Consider the following 16,580-nt stretch of genomic DNA (forward strand, 5'->3'; position numbering starts at 1 on the left):
GTCCAGGAAATGCAATTTCCTGGTATTGCATTGCCCAGGAAAATTTTGGTGTAAATATGTCTGAATAACCTCTGTATGCTTGTAGCTGGATCTTCATGAAAGCTGTCATTTCATGTGTTCAGAACAAACACAAGGAGATGTTGATCTGAAGAGCACATCGTTATCCAAAGAATGGACTGCTAATGGATGCTGGGTGATCATAGGTTTAATTTATATATTTATATATATATTTTTTTAATATATAGTCTTACCCAGTAAGACTAGTACATTTCTTTTAAATATCTGAGTGTCACTCAATAGATAAAATGTTTGTATATCTGTCTTCTATAGATAAGCTTGGGGAAATAACTTTATTAGTAAAGTCTAATTGAAAGACTTAGAGGGTTTAATACACTATTGCAACAATAGCAATAATCATTCCAGGGCTTCATGAATTGATCTTCTAGATTTTTGCAAGAGTTTCTGGAGCTCAGCTTTGGACAAGGACTTGGAATCTACCCATACTGGACATTTTTTTCACCTTGTGCTTCTGCTTAGCACAAGGTGAAAACGTTTCCTGAAAAATAGTGTAAATGCTTTTAAACATTTGTTTTCTCTTTTTCCTGATTGTCATTTGTTCTAAAAAGACAAAATTGCCTTTACATATAGTTGTAGCCACGATACTACACCAGGTGAAGTCCATGAAGTTTTGCTGTAACTGCTGAAGTGTGAAGAGTGCTGATGCTATAGCATTATCACAAACACACACATGTATGTATATATATACGTACATATATACATATAGAGAGAGAGAGAGGGAGAGAGAGAGAGAGAGAGAGCTCCCCCAGAGTAGGAACTGTCATTTTCTTATGTATTTGTATGGTGTCTGAATGTTGAACTTGTCAGTGTCATTAAAATGTACTGTTTTATAAATAACAGCAACAATCATAAAGGCAAGCTGCTAGGACTTATTGATAAACTTGGAACAAGTGGTATAGATTTGTCTTTTCACAAGCATGAAAAACTTTGATAAAAACCAATGAAAGTATTGAAAGTCCAATCTGAGTTGCAATAGCAGTGCAGCATAGGGAAGGCCATTTCAGAGAAAATACATATTAAGCTTACAGTATTAACAATAATTGCAGAACCGTTAATACAGCAATAGAAATGGTTTAGAATCATAGCACCAACAAAGCATAGGTACTTACCACCACTTTGCTATGTGTTCCATATAGATGCAGGCGCAAACATATTTTATATGTAGCAAACGTTTTTATATAGATCATTGAGTTCATGTTGATCAAAACTTGATTGTCTTCATTAGCATGTTTTAAAATTGAAAAATCCTGCTGATAACCTAAGTAGGCTATGCTGTCCCAGGCCTTGGATCAGAGAAAGAGTCACACAGTCCTTTTCTTCTGAGTTGTGTTTGTGGGTTTCTTGAATGTGAAAAGCATGATTCACATACCCTTCCATAAAAATCATATGCCCTCCATTAGTCCAGTTCCTGAATTGCTCCAAGAACTTGAGTTTTCATATTAGTATTATCTTTAAGTTTTATTTTGGACACGAAAGCCTGAGACAAAGTTCCAACACTGAAGTTTGTAACTTAATGTTAATAATAAAAAAATGTTAATAAAAATAATTAAATTACAACTTTAGGTATAGAAATGCTCAGGTTATTTCTTTGAAAGCTAGGAGGCAAATCAACCCCCCTTAAGCCTGCTTTACTATTATTAATTGAGGATGATTTACAGAAAAGCATAAGATAAACATGATCTTTAAGCTCCTGTTATAATTCAGAGTCCTGCTTCATGAGCATAGAACATATGGCAGTGGCAAAACTAGAGAGCCTGCTTAACTAGGGAGGGGTCAGGGGGTTGCTTTTTTGTGTTTTGATCTTTTTTGCTGCAATGTTGCATAGACTAATTATTTAGATCCATTATGATGCCCAATTGAACAAACCTAAGTATAAAACGGATTTCCAGAATATGCCTTCATTATTGTTTTTCTAAAGGTTTAGTTTACATGATCTACAGCACTCCTCAACCAACCCCTTCAGGAGAGATAGGAAAATACGACATAAGGGAAGTGTTGCACAGCAATTTTCCATTTTTTGTCCATAAATATTGAAGATTATTTATTTATTCATTTATTTGTTAAACATGTCTAGTCTTAAATTAGAATTCTTTCTCCCCTGCCTTCATTTCCAGGGTGTGCATATCTCTGGGTGTATGTAAAATATATACATACATATAAGTATATACATATGTATATATATGTATGCAGATTATGCACATAAACTCTACATAGTTGGCTGATACATTATCACAGCTAGAAACTGAAATGTGGGAGAGACTTAGTGCTAGCCTTAACTATTTACTTTTTTGTAGAAAATAATGTTTGGAAAAGCATCAGTTGTTTTGCTTGTTTTCATTTCATTAGGGCTTTTTGAGTTTGATTGCTTGGTTGGCTGTGGGTTTTTTTGTGGCTGGATTTTTTAAATGAAAGTAATTACCATTATAACAATTTAAGCATTGTATTTTTTTCCTCGGGGGTGTGGTAAAGTATTTTTTAAAGAAAAAAAGTGTTTTTTCTTCAACTACAGATCAAATCTTTAAACAGATCTGGTTTTCATTCTAGAAAGAAAAAAAATGTTGTATGCTTTCCCTCTCCTCTCCCCCATCCCAGATTCATAAGTCGAGATGAGCAATATGAATAAGAGGATCAAATACAATCATCCTCTGAGACAAATTATCTTAAAAAATAGAAATGAAAATATGCCAGAAATACAAAAGAAAATTCACCAGTATACATGTCGAAGACAAAAGTGTAGTTTTATTTCAATTAATAACGTGTGTTGATATCAATGTTGGGCATTAATGACATATATTAATAAAAAATATCAAGTCCAATAGTATTGTGAACACAGATTAGAGAAAAGTGTGAGTAATTCCTCTGATTTTCCCGTCTTTCAGTCTACTTTGTGAGAGTTCTAGTTACTCCAATATAAAATTTGAAACCTTTGAAAATTCTCACCATTCCTGACAAACATTGCTTTCCTTCATTATTTCCACTCTGTACAAATAATCCACTGACAATCAGAGCTGGTTGCTAGGCATCCTTCCCCAGGAAAGGCAGACACCAGGAAAAAAAACAAGTGAGTTCACATAGCTTAGGCCAGAACCAGAATCGAAACATTTTATTAATTTATTAATGACATGTAATTAACCCACAGTGAACTATACACTCGGGATCAATATTGGTAATATAACAGATAAATCATGTAACCAGACACTTAGACAGAATTAATAAACAGTTGCATATCTCCCAGCCCCCATAAATCACCCCCAGAAGCACACACACCACCCCCCCATTCCCCGGCACCTCTCAGGGAAGTGGTGGAGTCACTGTCCACAGAAGTATTTAAAAGACATACAAATGTGGTGCTTAGGGATGTGGTTTAGTGATGGATTTGGCAGTGTTGATAGTTGGACTGAATGATCTGAGAGGCCTTTTTCTATGGTAGGTTTGGAGCAGATTCCCTCCCACTAGTCTGTGCATATCAAATCCCACACAGTCACAGTCCTGCCTTAAGAGCTACCTAGACCACCCCACATGTGGAGCACCCCACAAAGGTATTTATGTTACAATTGAAAATGGTAAAAATATTATGCTGAGAAAAATCTTAGAAGTGATTTCATACAGAGATAATTTATTTTTTCAACTTGTGTAATTCTGTTCATTTTATTGTGTATAACCATACTTGGAGATTAAAGTAATTCACCTGGGTGAAGGCAAGGAGGGGAGGTGGTTAAAAGAGACACAGGATGGAACTTTGATGGATAACAATAGAAAACTTCAGGTATCTTAAGATTTTACTGCTTAAATACAAGGTAGTTATTCTGGAATTCCCAAAAGTCAAAGAGATATGTGGTCACTTCTGCAGGAAAACTAACCTGCCCTGTTTTAGATATTTTAGACATTTTGTTTGGGACAAGATGGATTACCTGTGTAAGTGATTTTTCTGTCCCAAAGATTTGAAAGGAACTTAAATTGATTACTTTGGACTTACACAACTATTTTACACTTCTAAAGTTAGACATGTACACATGCAGTCTTTACTGCCTATGAGTAGACCTCAAAGCAGAAATTACTTGAAATGTCTGCATCAAAGCAGAGTTTCCTATTGAATTCCACAAAATATTTCGGGCAGAATACACAGTAGAATTCATGTTACCAGACACTTACACTGCATATCAGTGTCTTTAGATATCATGAGCCAATGAAATAATAAAGATGACCTTCCAACTAAAAGTTCCTCCACTCCTCATTCTAGTTGTGGTAGGTTCTTTAAAAATCTTTACATATCTAAAGCAAAGTGAGCACTGATTTCAAGAGAGAGAGGGAGAGAGTATTTGTTTCACAGATGATTCAAAAAAGTTTTGCTCTAGGGACAGATCCTTCTCTAGAGTAAATTGGCCTTTGCCTCTATATTTGTTATTCTATAGTAATGTTTGCCAAATCTGTTCATAATCTCTGATAAGGGGTAGTTCAGAAGCTTCCAGAGATTACTTTTTTTAATATTTAGGTTTTTAATATTTTTGTTTTAATGTCTAATATTTCAATTTTCTTTCTAATGTCTAATCTAAATCACTTTAGCTAGTGTCATCCCAAGTGAGATATGGAGAATGGATTTTCCTTCTTTTTCTTGTGTGCAGGGATAGCTTGCGTATTTCATGACTGTTACTACATTTTCCTTCTGCATATCGTCCTTAAGACTAAACAGTAACAGTTTTTCCTCTCTGTCCTCATAATCATGATTTTCAGACTGTTGATCTTACTTGTTATCCATCTCTGGATTTCCTCCAGCTGGGCCATAGCTTTCTTGAAACCCTTTGGCCGAAACAAATGTTGACTTCTTCAGTGAAAGGTATTGCCTACCTGATTTTTAACCAGTTTTTCAACTGCTTTTAATGAAGAACAGTTGAACCAGATTTAGAAGAAAAGATGTGTAAATGTTTTTTTCTTGGTTGGTTGTTACTCTTTTTCTGACGAAGGGTCTCATAATATAATGACTGTAATGTCAGAAATCATTAAGAGTGGTTTTATACATCCTGTGGAAAAGCACATCAGATCTTCTCATTACCATGTCTGCATGGCTCTGAAAATTTTGAGGACCTCTATATCACAACTTTTTTCAATGCTTTCTGCTCATTGAAGCATCAGCTGATGGCAAAAGAAACTTATTTGTTAAGAATATGTTTAATGAGGTAGAGGCCAGAGCAAATAATTCCAATTTACCCCAGCGACCTGGCACTGTAGTTGCTGGGATCAGGCCCTTGGTCGATGCCAGCTGTCTAACCTTATTTTCTACAGTCTATGGTTTCTCACATTTGTGCATCTGTAAGTTTTCCAGCAGCATCTTTGTGCCAATGAAGAGGAGACATATTTCCAGATATTCTTGTTGCTGCGTGTATGCTCACTGTACTTTTTCCCAACAACTCAGGTCAGAATTTAATATACCAGGACAAGTTAGATTCCAAATATCTATGATTACTTTTAAACCAAGGATTAATGCCATTTAAATGGCTGCTCTTAATGACCTTGAACTCTTATAACATTTATTATGCTAAATATAGAATTGCCTTGGGATGTGATATTGCATATTTCAGAGTCTATTTGCACAGATTGAAATGAAGTTTTGTATTGGTGATTATTGCATATAATATTGGGTGATAATACTTATTATTATAATCTTTGAAAGCTAATTTGACAAGTGCCAATGGGAAACTTGTATTCCTGACAGACAGCCATACCTGTAGTTCCTACAACTACAGACAAAATTCTGATGTAAAGGCTGATCTCTTTCCATTACCTGAAACTAGAACAGAGCAAATAATAAAAATACAGCCATGCATGCATGTTCAAAATTGTAAATAAAATTCTCTTCTCCTTCTTCAGTCATAACTTTCTATTCCCTTCACTGAATATTAACATACAAGGGTTTACTAGCAGATTGTTCCCTCAGAGAGTTCATTTAAATGAAATATATTCGTAGACATTTGTAAACACAATTATTTGAACCAAAACAGAAAAGTTGAGTTGATTCACTTCTGGAACAAAATACACTGCGTGCCTCATGGATTCAATCAAAGATAACCAATGACATTCAAAACTCCAATATTGATTATTCTCAATTATTTCTTCATAAACAATTTAAAAATAGGAGGTCTGTGACATTATTGTGTGAATACCAATTCAGCTAACAAAAAAATCTAAGAAAATGATAAAGGGCAAGTAATACAGAAGATGGACATGGAGAGAGAATAATTTGTATGGAAAGGTTATGAAATACAGAACTAAAAAAACACCATTTGAAATTAAGAATAGATTTCAGAGTTGGAGAAGGAATGGATAGAATTGATTTATGAAGCATGGAACTATATAAATTTGTTTCGAATGTGGAATCAGTTACATTATTCAGGTCTAGTGTGTTTATTACTTTAACCCATCATGCTCTGCTTCAGTGCTCAGAGCGACAACACATTAAATAAACATTCCCATTCTGTTGTTTCACTTAGAAAATTAGTATACTGCAAATATATTTCTGATGTCAGAAGAATAAAGTATTTACTTGCAAATACAGTACACATAATGCCACTTTGAAACAAAATTTGCTTATCAGGTACAGGTATATTAGATTTTTGATCTAGATACCATTTTTCACTAGGATAACAACTATCTGGCAACAATTAAGTTTTATTTTGCCACAGCCACTGTTACATGTGAAATCTCTGTGTCAGATCTTTGTAGACTCAGGACATGAAACACAGCAACAGATCCCTCTTCTTTTATTTTGCTTAATAGCACAACTTATGTAAAAATAAAAGTGTTTAAAACTCCAGGCATTCTGGGAAGTCACTGTGGCAGGTGCTGTTCATTAATCCCAGTCACAGATTAAAGCTGGTGGATGTAACTGGTGGAGTGAACTGGAACTGTATGTGAAAAGAGTAAAATAGACTACAAACAGTAATAAACTGCTAGACCTTTGGTGTAACCTGTAAAAGTAAGTAATAGCTAGGGATCTTTACTACACTGAGATTGTCTTGAACTCACACTTTGTCATGAATAGAAGTATTTTAGCATTTAGCTTCTGATTTCACTTCAAAATGAAATGTGTTTTAATTTTTACCCTTTCCTGTGCCCACGAATTACACAGGCCTAAAATAAAGGCTGACTTTAAAATGTAAAGTGGCAACTACAGTGTTATACAAATCCATGGGTATCTTGTGTTTAAAAAAACTATGAGTTAAAAAAGTATGAGATAAATTTATGAAGAGTGGTAAGGCCAGAACTGGAGAAGACACAATATTCAGCCTCGGTGAAGGAGTTGAGTTTGGCAGCTGGTTAACAGCTCTGCAGTTTACCAAGATCAGGACAGACATTCATACAGCTAAACTGCAATGTTGGATGTGAACCTGCTTTGCTAAACTTTGGTCTTTCGGGTCAGTAGAAAATTGTGTCACATACGTTGTGGTTGATACAGGCAAACTTGTACGGTCTAGTAAGGGGATTTACTTCATGTTGAAAGAGTAAAGGTATTTGAGATGATGGCTCTTATACCTCTCATCTCAGTTTCAAAGCACTTTTCTCTGAACACTTGTGTGTCTGCTTCTGAACAGACTTGAAATAGAAACACGTTGTCCAGCTTTAACCAATCTATTTCATCTCTGGTTTTCTAGTCCAAACTGTCTGTTATATTCCACTAACTTAGAAGGAGCATGTGGATTTACTTCCTTTCCTCCCCCATGCCTTTTTGAGGAGATAACTTTAACAGATGATACCATTCTCCATCCTCAACCTCTTTCTGGGAGAGGAGAGGACAAGGAATAAGGATCAAGTAGGAGATGGTCACTGATCCCCCACATTAAAATTTACAGGGACTTTTGAGGTTCTTTTAAAATAGATATTAGTCTCCGACTTCTGTTAGAGGCGCAGATCCCAAGACTGGATAGTATCCTGCCCTATCCACTAAAGTAACTATGAGTCAAGATACATGCAATGGAATTATTACACTGAAGGACAACATTTTTTTCTATAGCTGCTGTGAAGGAAAGACTGGAGATTAGTGCTGCAGTGCCAGTATCACTAACAGACTGTGTCATTATGTTATTTAGGAAATTAAGTTGATGCCATGCCGTTGCTGTGGCTTCAAATCTTAAAACCAATTATCGGTTGGTAAAAGAATATAATCCCGGACATGACTCCTCATAGTGCATGAGTTTTTCACTAAACTGAAGTGTCCTAATACTGATAAATTATCCCATGTGAAACAGGTTTCATGTTCTTCAAAACGTGGCTAATAAAAAGTCAGGCTTATTGACCTAACATAATTAGTAGCTAAAGAAGTAGAAAACAATCCAAATTCTTCTGGGTCTTACATTTGTATCTCAGAATGTCTCAACTTTTTAGAATTATTATTATTATTTGTCATTCCCTTTTTTTTTTTGATGTAGAAACACTAGAATATACAGGTAGTAAATTGTCTATGCTTCAAATACTTCTTAATCATTCACTAATATTATATTGTATTAGTGAATAATTGCAATATATATGTATATATAAAGTATTATAATATAAAAAACATAATACTACAGCCTTATGGGAGCAATGAGAATCCTAGAATAGAGGGGTAGACAGATATTGAGCATACAACCCACACTAATATACTAAGCTAAATCTGAGACTATCATTCCCTTAACAGCTATTTATAGACAGTTATTTGTAAGATTACCCTTCAAAAGCTTTTTTGTGATTTCAAAACATCTTCAAGAGTGGAGGCAAAATAATTGAAGCTGAAGAAGCTGAATTGAAGAACAGCCACTGCTAGAAAAGGAAGTATGACGAATAAAAGGAGTGACAGGTACACCTCAAAGCAAGCCATAATTAGGACTCTTAACAAGGATTTTAATAAAAAAAAAAGTCTTAATTTCAGAACTTAAAAAACCCTTAATTTTTCAGGGAGGGAATTTTTAACACTTTCTGAAATTTTACCTCTGTTTTTTGCCAATTTATCTACATTAGATTAGGCTAATTTTGCATGTCTATATTTTTGATGCCTATGATAATCTTCTGAAAGAATGGTGAAGAGCCTGGAGGGGAGGAGACTGAGGAGGAGTCTGAAGACCTCATTGTGGTCTTCAACATCCTCACAAAGGGAAGCAGAGGGGCAGACACTGATCTCTTCACTCTCATGACCAGTGACAGAACTCAAGGAAGCTGAATGAGGGGAGGTTTAGGCTGGAAATCAGGAAAAGCTTTTTCATCCAGAAGGTGGTTGGCACTGGAACAGGCTCCCCAGGGAAATGGTAAGAGCCCCAAGCCTGAGAGAGTTCAAGAAGCATTTGGGCAATACCTTTGGGCATGTGGTGAAATTCTTGGGGTGTCTTTGCAGGACCAGGGGTTGGCCTTATAGATCCCGATGGGTCCCATCCTACTCATAATACTCTATGATTCTAAAAATCAAAGTCATGTTGATTTTGTCAATAGACCAGTATGTAGTAATCACTTAACTGAGTGTCTGGAATCTAAGGCAAAAATGTTTGAAACTGAAAAAGAAATTTTAAGGAATAATAAGTCCATTAAGATTCCTCTCTGTTGAATTTAGAATTAAAATGCAAATTATCTGAGACTGGTATTGGGTCATAATGAGTAGGACACTATTCACTGAAGAGTATTCACTATTTTTTATTGAAAATACAGCTTGACCAAAGAGCCAACATTTGTTCTGAGGAAAAACAATACCTCAGCTGATCAGCAAACCTTGAGAACTGTCTCAGATTTCTGTTGCTTAGTGCAATATATTTTATTCTGTGAGGTATACTTTGCTCACAACTGTGAACAGAAAATGGTGTGTAAAGCTGTCTCTATCCCCAGAGTGGCCTTTCACAGTGTTTGGCTTTTAGCCTCTGAAAGCAGAGAAACTAGAAGGTAGTTCTGCAAAATAAATGCCAAGCTACAGTATGAAGTTATTGATTAATAATTGTCTCAAGTAATTTAAAAATAATTTTAAAGAAAAGACAACTAGAAATAGTTCAATACATGAGTTCATTAAGCCTAAAAATTTGAAAAATACATTATAAAAGTGGACAAAATTAAATTAGTTTATACACAAACCCTCTGTATTTATATGTTTGCACCATGAGAAGCAGTTTTCCTTATATATCCTCTGTTATATCTGTGTATTTGAACAAGGCTAACCAATCTTTCTCTTTTCAGTCCTATTTTTTGCCACAGCACTTTGCTGAACTTGCATAACATCACACACAGCCAATACTTCCAGAAACTGAAGACGTCTTGTTTCTCTGAAGCAGTATTGGAAGACTACAGGTAATTCTGTTGGGAGTCTGCCACTCTATGACTAAAAATATTCTTACAGAGGTTTTTACTTTTCCTGGAAGGACTTATAATTCCATTCTTCAAACAAAACTGAATGTCTTCCATATCTCAAATGTTATCAGTCTCAAAAAGTGTATTTTTCAGTTAAATTGTAATAAACCTTAAGGTACATTGAAATGTCTGGGTATGATAATAAATTACATAGGATGCTATTAGTGATTTACAAAGCCAAGTATTACATTTTCCTCTGGTAAAGTTTTCTATACTGTTATTAATGGATAATAACTTATAGTTAAGATAACAATACTAATGCCTGTAGATACTTTTTTGAACCACATTTTAAAAGAATTTTTCTAGTATCTTCTGGCCTTTGTCTTATATATTAAGACTCTCACCTCAGAAGCAGGGTAAAAAAAGAGAGGTGTTTAGCAATTTTATATAATGATGACCACTTTAGAGATAGTATTAAGAAACTGTAACGTCCCCAAATGTTTAAGCTTACATACTTTGGTCCAAAATTTTGCAACTGTCTATAATGGAACATATGTAACAGTTTTGCTCATTCCATCTTTGCATGCAGGTTTTGGTAAACCAGAGCTTTCTTGCTCTGTTTCCTGAGTGCAGTGATTCTGTTCATCATGACTTTTAAAAAATGGAAAGAAATCTATTTGTTTCCCTTAACACAACATGAATTTTGGAATGTTATATGAGTCTTCTATAAAGCCATTAAAATGAGAAAAACATTCAGAATATGTACATCTTGATTTTTTTAAATTTAATTATTTCTAAGTCAACTTCACAGTTTTCTGAAACTTGATCTCCTAATGGCTGGGATATAACATTTTTGTTTGACACTTTTACTGACAGTGGGAAAAGAATGGATACCACTAACAAGGACTTTCCAGACTTCTAAAGAAATACATCATGCAGAATAAATCACTGTTAGAACACAATTTGACTCTTTCCATTTTCTCTTTGACTGCTTTCTTTTTCTTTTTTTTATCTGATTTTCATGATTATTCATGTGAGTCATCCTCTCAGTTTTTTATCTCACTCTTAGCTGGACATAACCATCACCAGGATATAAACATAACTTTTGAAGACCCTAGATGAATCTTGTTTGTTCACTTCAGAAACATTATTCATTATAACATGTATCTTTTAATCTTTAAACTCTGGTCACAAACATTTTTGTTGTGATCTGCAGGGGCAAAATGCTGTTTGATCAGAAGCTTGCTTTCTCTGGAAATCCCTTCAAAACTAACTAACTAATCAGACTTCTATTCTTGCCTCCTTTTCTCTGTTTCCACTCTTTCTATGAGTATTTCTATTAATAAAAATAGCAACAGTAATTATATCAATGTGAAACAAACAAAAACCCACAACCTAGCAGGCATTTATTTCCTGCAGTCACTAATTTGCCAAGGACATCTAAGCAATCAGAGAGTCTTTCAAGGCAACTTCAGAAAAGATCTGTGTTTTACCAACATTTAGAACTGTCACTCTGCTGATGTAAGATACTGTGGTTTGATTGTGAATTTACTTTACAGCTTAACTTTTGGGATAAATCAGGGAAGCCAAGTAATTGACTGTAATCACTGCCTCAGATTTTCTCCTTGTATACATCAGTTTTATGATAATATATTCCTGCCTCATGGAAGATTCTCTGCTTTTATATCATTGCTACTATGGGGATCATCCTACTACCTTTAGGAAAGGTACAGGGTTAGAGTCACATGACATGACATTGTCTCTAACACTCAGCTACAAGTTTTTGCAAGTATTTTTGACAAGTTCAAATTGTGTCCTGTATTTTTATTTGAAGGGAATAATCTTATAGGGCATTAAGAGGTAGAGACAAATACAAAAAAAAAAAAAAAAAAAAGAAATATTACTGGATCTCCACTTCACACTCACCTTGGTAAGGTATTAAGGTATTAATTGTAATAGTACTAAGCATAATTGCAGAAGATTCAGCAATGAAGACAAGATGTCCTTATTACTATTCTCTACCAACCCTTGCCCTCTCACAAAAAAAAAAAAAAAATACAGTTAATCTAATGCAAAAGTCATGGAAGAGAAAGAAACCTTTCTTTCTCCAGAGATTAAGTATGTATTAATGTATTAATGCAGAGGTTTATCTAGGGGACAGAGACATAATACAAGTTACCATGAGTGGATGTGATGCTTCACCACCAGAAAAGAGAAGGATAGAGGATGCTACATGCAACTGTAGTGACTCTTCATTGTTCCCCTTCACAAGCATGTAAATACACCTTATACACACAGCAGAAAGAGTAATTGAAGATCATAGAGGAGAAGCTGGAAGTTAAAAAACATCAGTCCCAGGGTGATACCACAGGGATACCTCAAATCATATTGAAGGGGTTAGAGTAAAATATTTAATTCCTAAGGAAAAACAATGCTAAACTGTCACTCAGTTCAGGTGTGTGTCAAAGCTTCTGTCCACCAGACATCATGTTTCACAGCCTGTAACTGCAGCAAAACATTAAAGTGTGCTGGAAACATTGTCACAGCTATTTGAAACTTTTTGCAATGTAATTTGTATCTGAAGCACTAGCTGTCATTATGGATTTTTTTTCAATAGACTCTACCTGTATGCATTCTTTCCTCTTGAGTGAAGTTATCTTGATTTAGTAGCTTATTTTTCCTATGACCACATTTTTTTCTGTTCCTTTAATATAATTAACATTATTCTTGGCTTCACTTTTTAACTCATAACATACTTTTATATATCCCTCAAAGAATGTTAAAACGTGCCAAATACATAAACAAGGAATATGGACTAAATTATATTTTCATTTTTGTCGACTTAATTTAGTCTCTTATAATCCTTATATCAATAAGTCCCACAGTATTTCTTTTTCACCCATTCCAATAGTATTTAAACCATAACCTTGATTGACCTTTAAGGGTGAGTGGGTTAGGAAGAGGGAGATATGCCAAAATACTGTAGAGTTCAGGATGCAAGTCCTGAAGAATATATTTCAAGTCTTATTTTTTCAGATCATGCTTTACCCAAATCATATGGGACCTAAAAGTTGAACACTGTCTTTATTTACAACTGCTTGAATCAATTCTGAGGGTAATAATACTATTTTTTTCATGTCTTCCATTAAACTTCATGCATGGAAAGTGTTTGAATTGCCCTACTGGATCTGTGGTTTCATGGACAATACTTCATGAAGAATTTCACTGTATTCACCCGAACTTATTTTCATTAGTTTAATAAATATTTTCTGCCCTTGTATCACTCCCTGAGGCACACCACTAATGACTTACCTGCACCTGGACTGCATGCCACTTATCACAAACCTTTGAATCCAAGAGTTTACTCAGTTTTAGATCCATGTCATTTTCCACTTATCTTCTGCATATGTAGTCATCTTGTATGTGACTGTTTCCTCTGTTGGCTGGTTCCTAGGAAACATGGGAAGAGGGAACAAGGAAGAATGGGAAACAAACGAAAAGTGACCTTGGCAGAGAACTTGGGAGGTAATTTTCCTTCTTTGGCACTGCCTTGTTTTGAAACATGGATTATTTAAAAATGTCTTAAAAAAATGTATTGAGCTCTTTTTGTGGTAAACCAAGGGTAATTTCTGTCAGATACTCTGAAATTATTTGTGATAATAATAGATAGTGAGCACTTTTCTGCAGAAGATATGCAATTAGTCCTATTTATCCCTATTTTAATTATGTGATTTATAGAGACAACTCATGAATACTTCTACACTATCCAGACATATAGGAAGAAGCATTCCCATGGCAACATGAAATGTGTCTGCTCTTTGTTATCCTTGTTTCCCAAACCACAAGTGCTGGCTTTCTCTTAGAAGAACCTTTTGTGAATTAGGAGTTATCTGCTGCAGATATGGCCCTTGGGCTGTTCACAGTTCAGTTTGTGAAGTTTCTCCAGTTGTCTGTATGTTTCCATGTGCTATCTATTATACTTCCGGAAAACCTTAAATCCTAGAGCAAACAATAACATAAAACAATAATTTAAATGAAGAGCAGGCTACCATGCTGTTGGAATTACAAAGACACTGATACTTGAAAATGAATGAGGGTAAACAGCTGCTGAAGCCCAGGTCCTTTAAAGCAGTCTATGGTAAAGCATTCAATGGTTACACTGAGCTACTTGGATGAGGTTCAATAAAGATGTGCTCTGAAAAAAAGTGTAATGACAGATTGCCTCCTCAAGGTTATTGGAAACTGAGACCATGAAATTTTGCACTGTTGGTGTCCAGGACTTCAACTTTTATGTGAATTGTTGTAGGCCAAAGCTCTCAATGATGTGACATAGAATTTATCTCATGTTTTTATGAAAGAAAACAATAACTTAAAATATAAATGAACACGCCACACACGATAACCAAACATATTCAACAAAAATCAATGCAAAAATAAACATTTTAACGTAGTTCCTGGAAGTCTGAAGAAGATTTAAAAAAAAAAAAATTATAGAACTATTAAGGATTCCTATTTAATTGCTTTAGAGAATATTTTTCTCTAAGAAAATGGAAAATTCAGAACAAGGATATATAGACATTCATTCTGTTTTGAACCAATCTATGGGCTGCCACATATTTGCATTTAGAAGTCTACCTTGAGTGGCAAAGTATCTGGGTAATATTAAAACTGAGACTGAGATTGGTCTTACCATCCTCACAAGGGGAAGCAGAGGGCCAGGTACCAATCTCTTCACTCTTGTGACCAGTAACAGGACTTGAGGAAATGGCATGAATTTTTGTCAAGGGAGGTGTAGGTTGGATATCAGGAAAACGTTTCTCATGTAGAGGGTGGCTGAGCACTGGAACAGGCTCCCCAGGGAAGTGATCACAGCAACAAACTTGACTGAGTTGAAAAAGTGTTTGGACAATGGTCTCAGGCATTGGGGTGTCCTGCACAGGGACTGGAGTTGGATTTGATGATCCTGATGGGTCCCTTCCAAATCAGCATATTCTATGATTCTATGATTCTATGATTCTATGATACTATGATTGATTCTATGATTCTTTGATATATGAAGAACACATTGACTGTTCTGTTACATGAAGCACTGAGATCCATTCACAAGTTACTCTCAAAAAACCTTAAGGAATATTGCTTTCAAGTTATTTATTCCAAATTCTGCATTACACCTAGTGTACCTGCGTTTCTGGGCACACAGTCTCCAGATGAAATGTGGGAACATGTGCCATGCAGCACATGCATAGTAAGTCTAATACATCTGGAACAGGTTAGCTCTTCTGGGTACAGCCAAGTGAGCTGCATGCACACACAAAGGTAAACTATGCATGCACAGTGGTAATTTGTCTGGAAATTCAGAAAAAAAAAAAAAAAGAAAATATTTAATTCCTTTTCTCAAGCCTGAAGAAAATCACAGTTAAGCTAAGGAAAACAAGATATATGGCCACCATGGTTTTCTTGTCCTTGAAAATATGTTCATAACTTTTCTTTCTGTATCAGAGACAGTAGATAATAATCACCGATTGAATGGGATCTGTTTTAGGAGTAATGAGGCTACAGTTCAAAGGTTTTTGCCACTTTGATAGCATATGTGTTCAAGAATACAGCCTCAGTCATTTGCTGGAAGATGTTTCCTCACTGTTCTCATTTCCTTTGTTCTTGGTTTGTGCTCCTCTGTGTTGCTCATCTTTTGCAGATTTTAAATTACTGTGATGATACTGAAATGAGTTACTAGAGGGTTAAACTTTCAAAATTCAATGTGTCTGGGTAGTTTCGGCATTAATGAACAATTAATGAGGTAAAATGTACCAAGTGTCAGCAGCTGTGTTGAACGCTCTGTGTAGCTTCTCCTGAGCTTATTTTCTCTTTGTAGGAGGTATCATTAAAATAATCTGCAGAAGTGGAGTAGAGCATGCAGAAATTCTCTCTTCCTTTACAGAACAGAGACTTGACCAAACACAACCACGAGCAACTTGATCTGATCAGGCCTGCTTTGAGCAGGGGCTCAGACTAGATTGTTTCAAGCTTGCCTCCAGCCTGGATTACTCTGTGATTTTGCGATCTACAAAATGTGCTGCGTTAGGAAGTGTAATGAAATTAAAGATTATCCCTTCATAGGGAAAACAACAAATGCTGATGATATGACTGCAATCATTGAATGACTTTCCCTCTTTCCAAAGAAAAAATATTTTTTCAGGAAGGAATGTATA

Source organism: Lichenostomus cassidix, chromosome 3 (genome assembly GCF_008360975.1).
Source record: "Lichenostomus cassidix isolate B80296 chromosome 3, HeHo_3.0, whole genome shotgun sequence".
Classification (NCBI taxonomy): Eukaryota; Metazoa; Chordata; class Aves; order Passeriformes; family Meliphagidae; genus Lichenostomus; species Lichenostomus cassidix.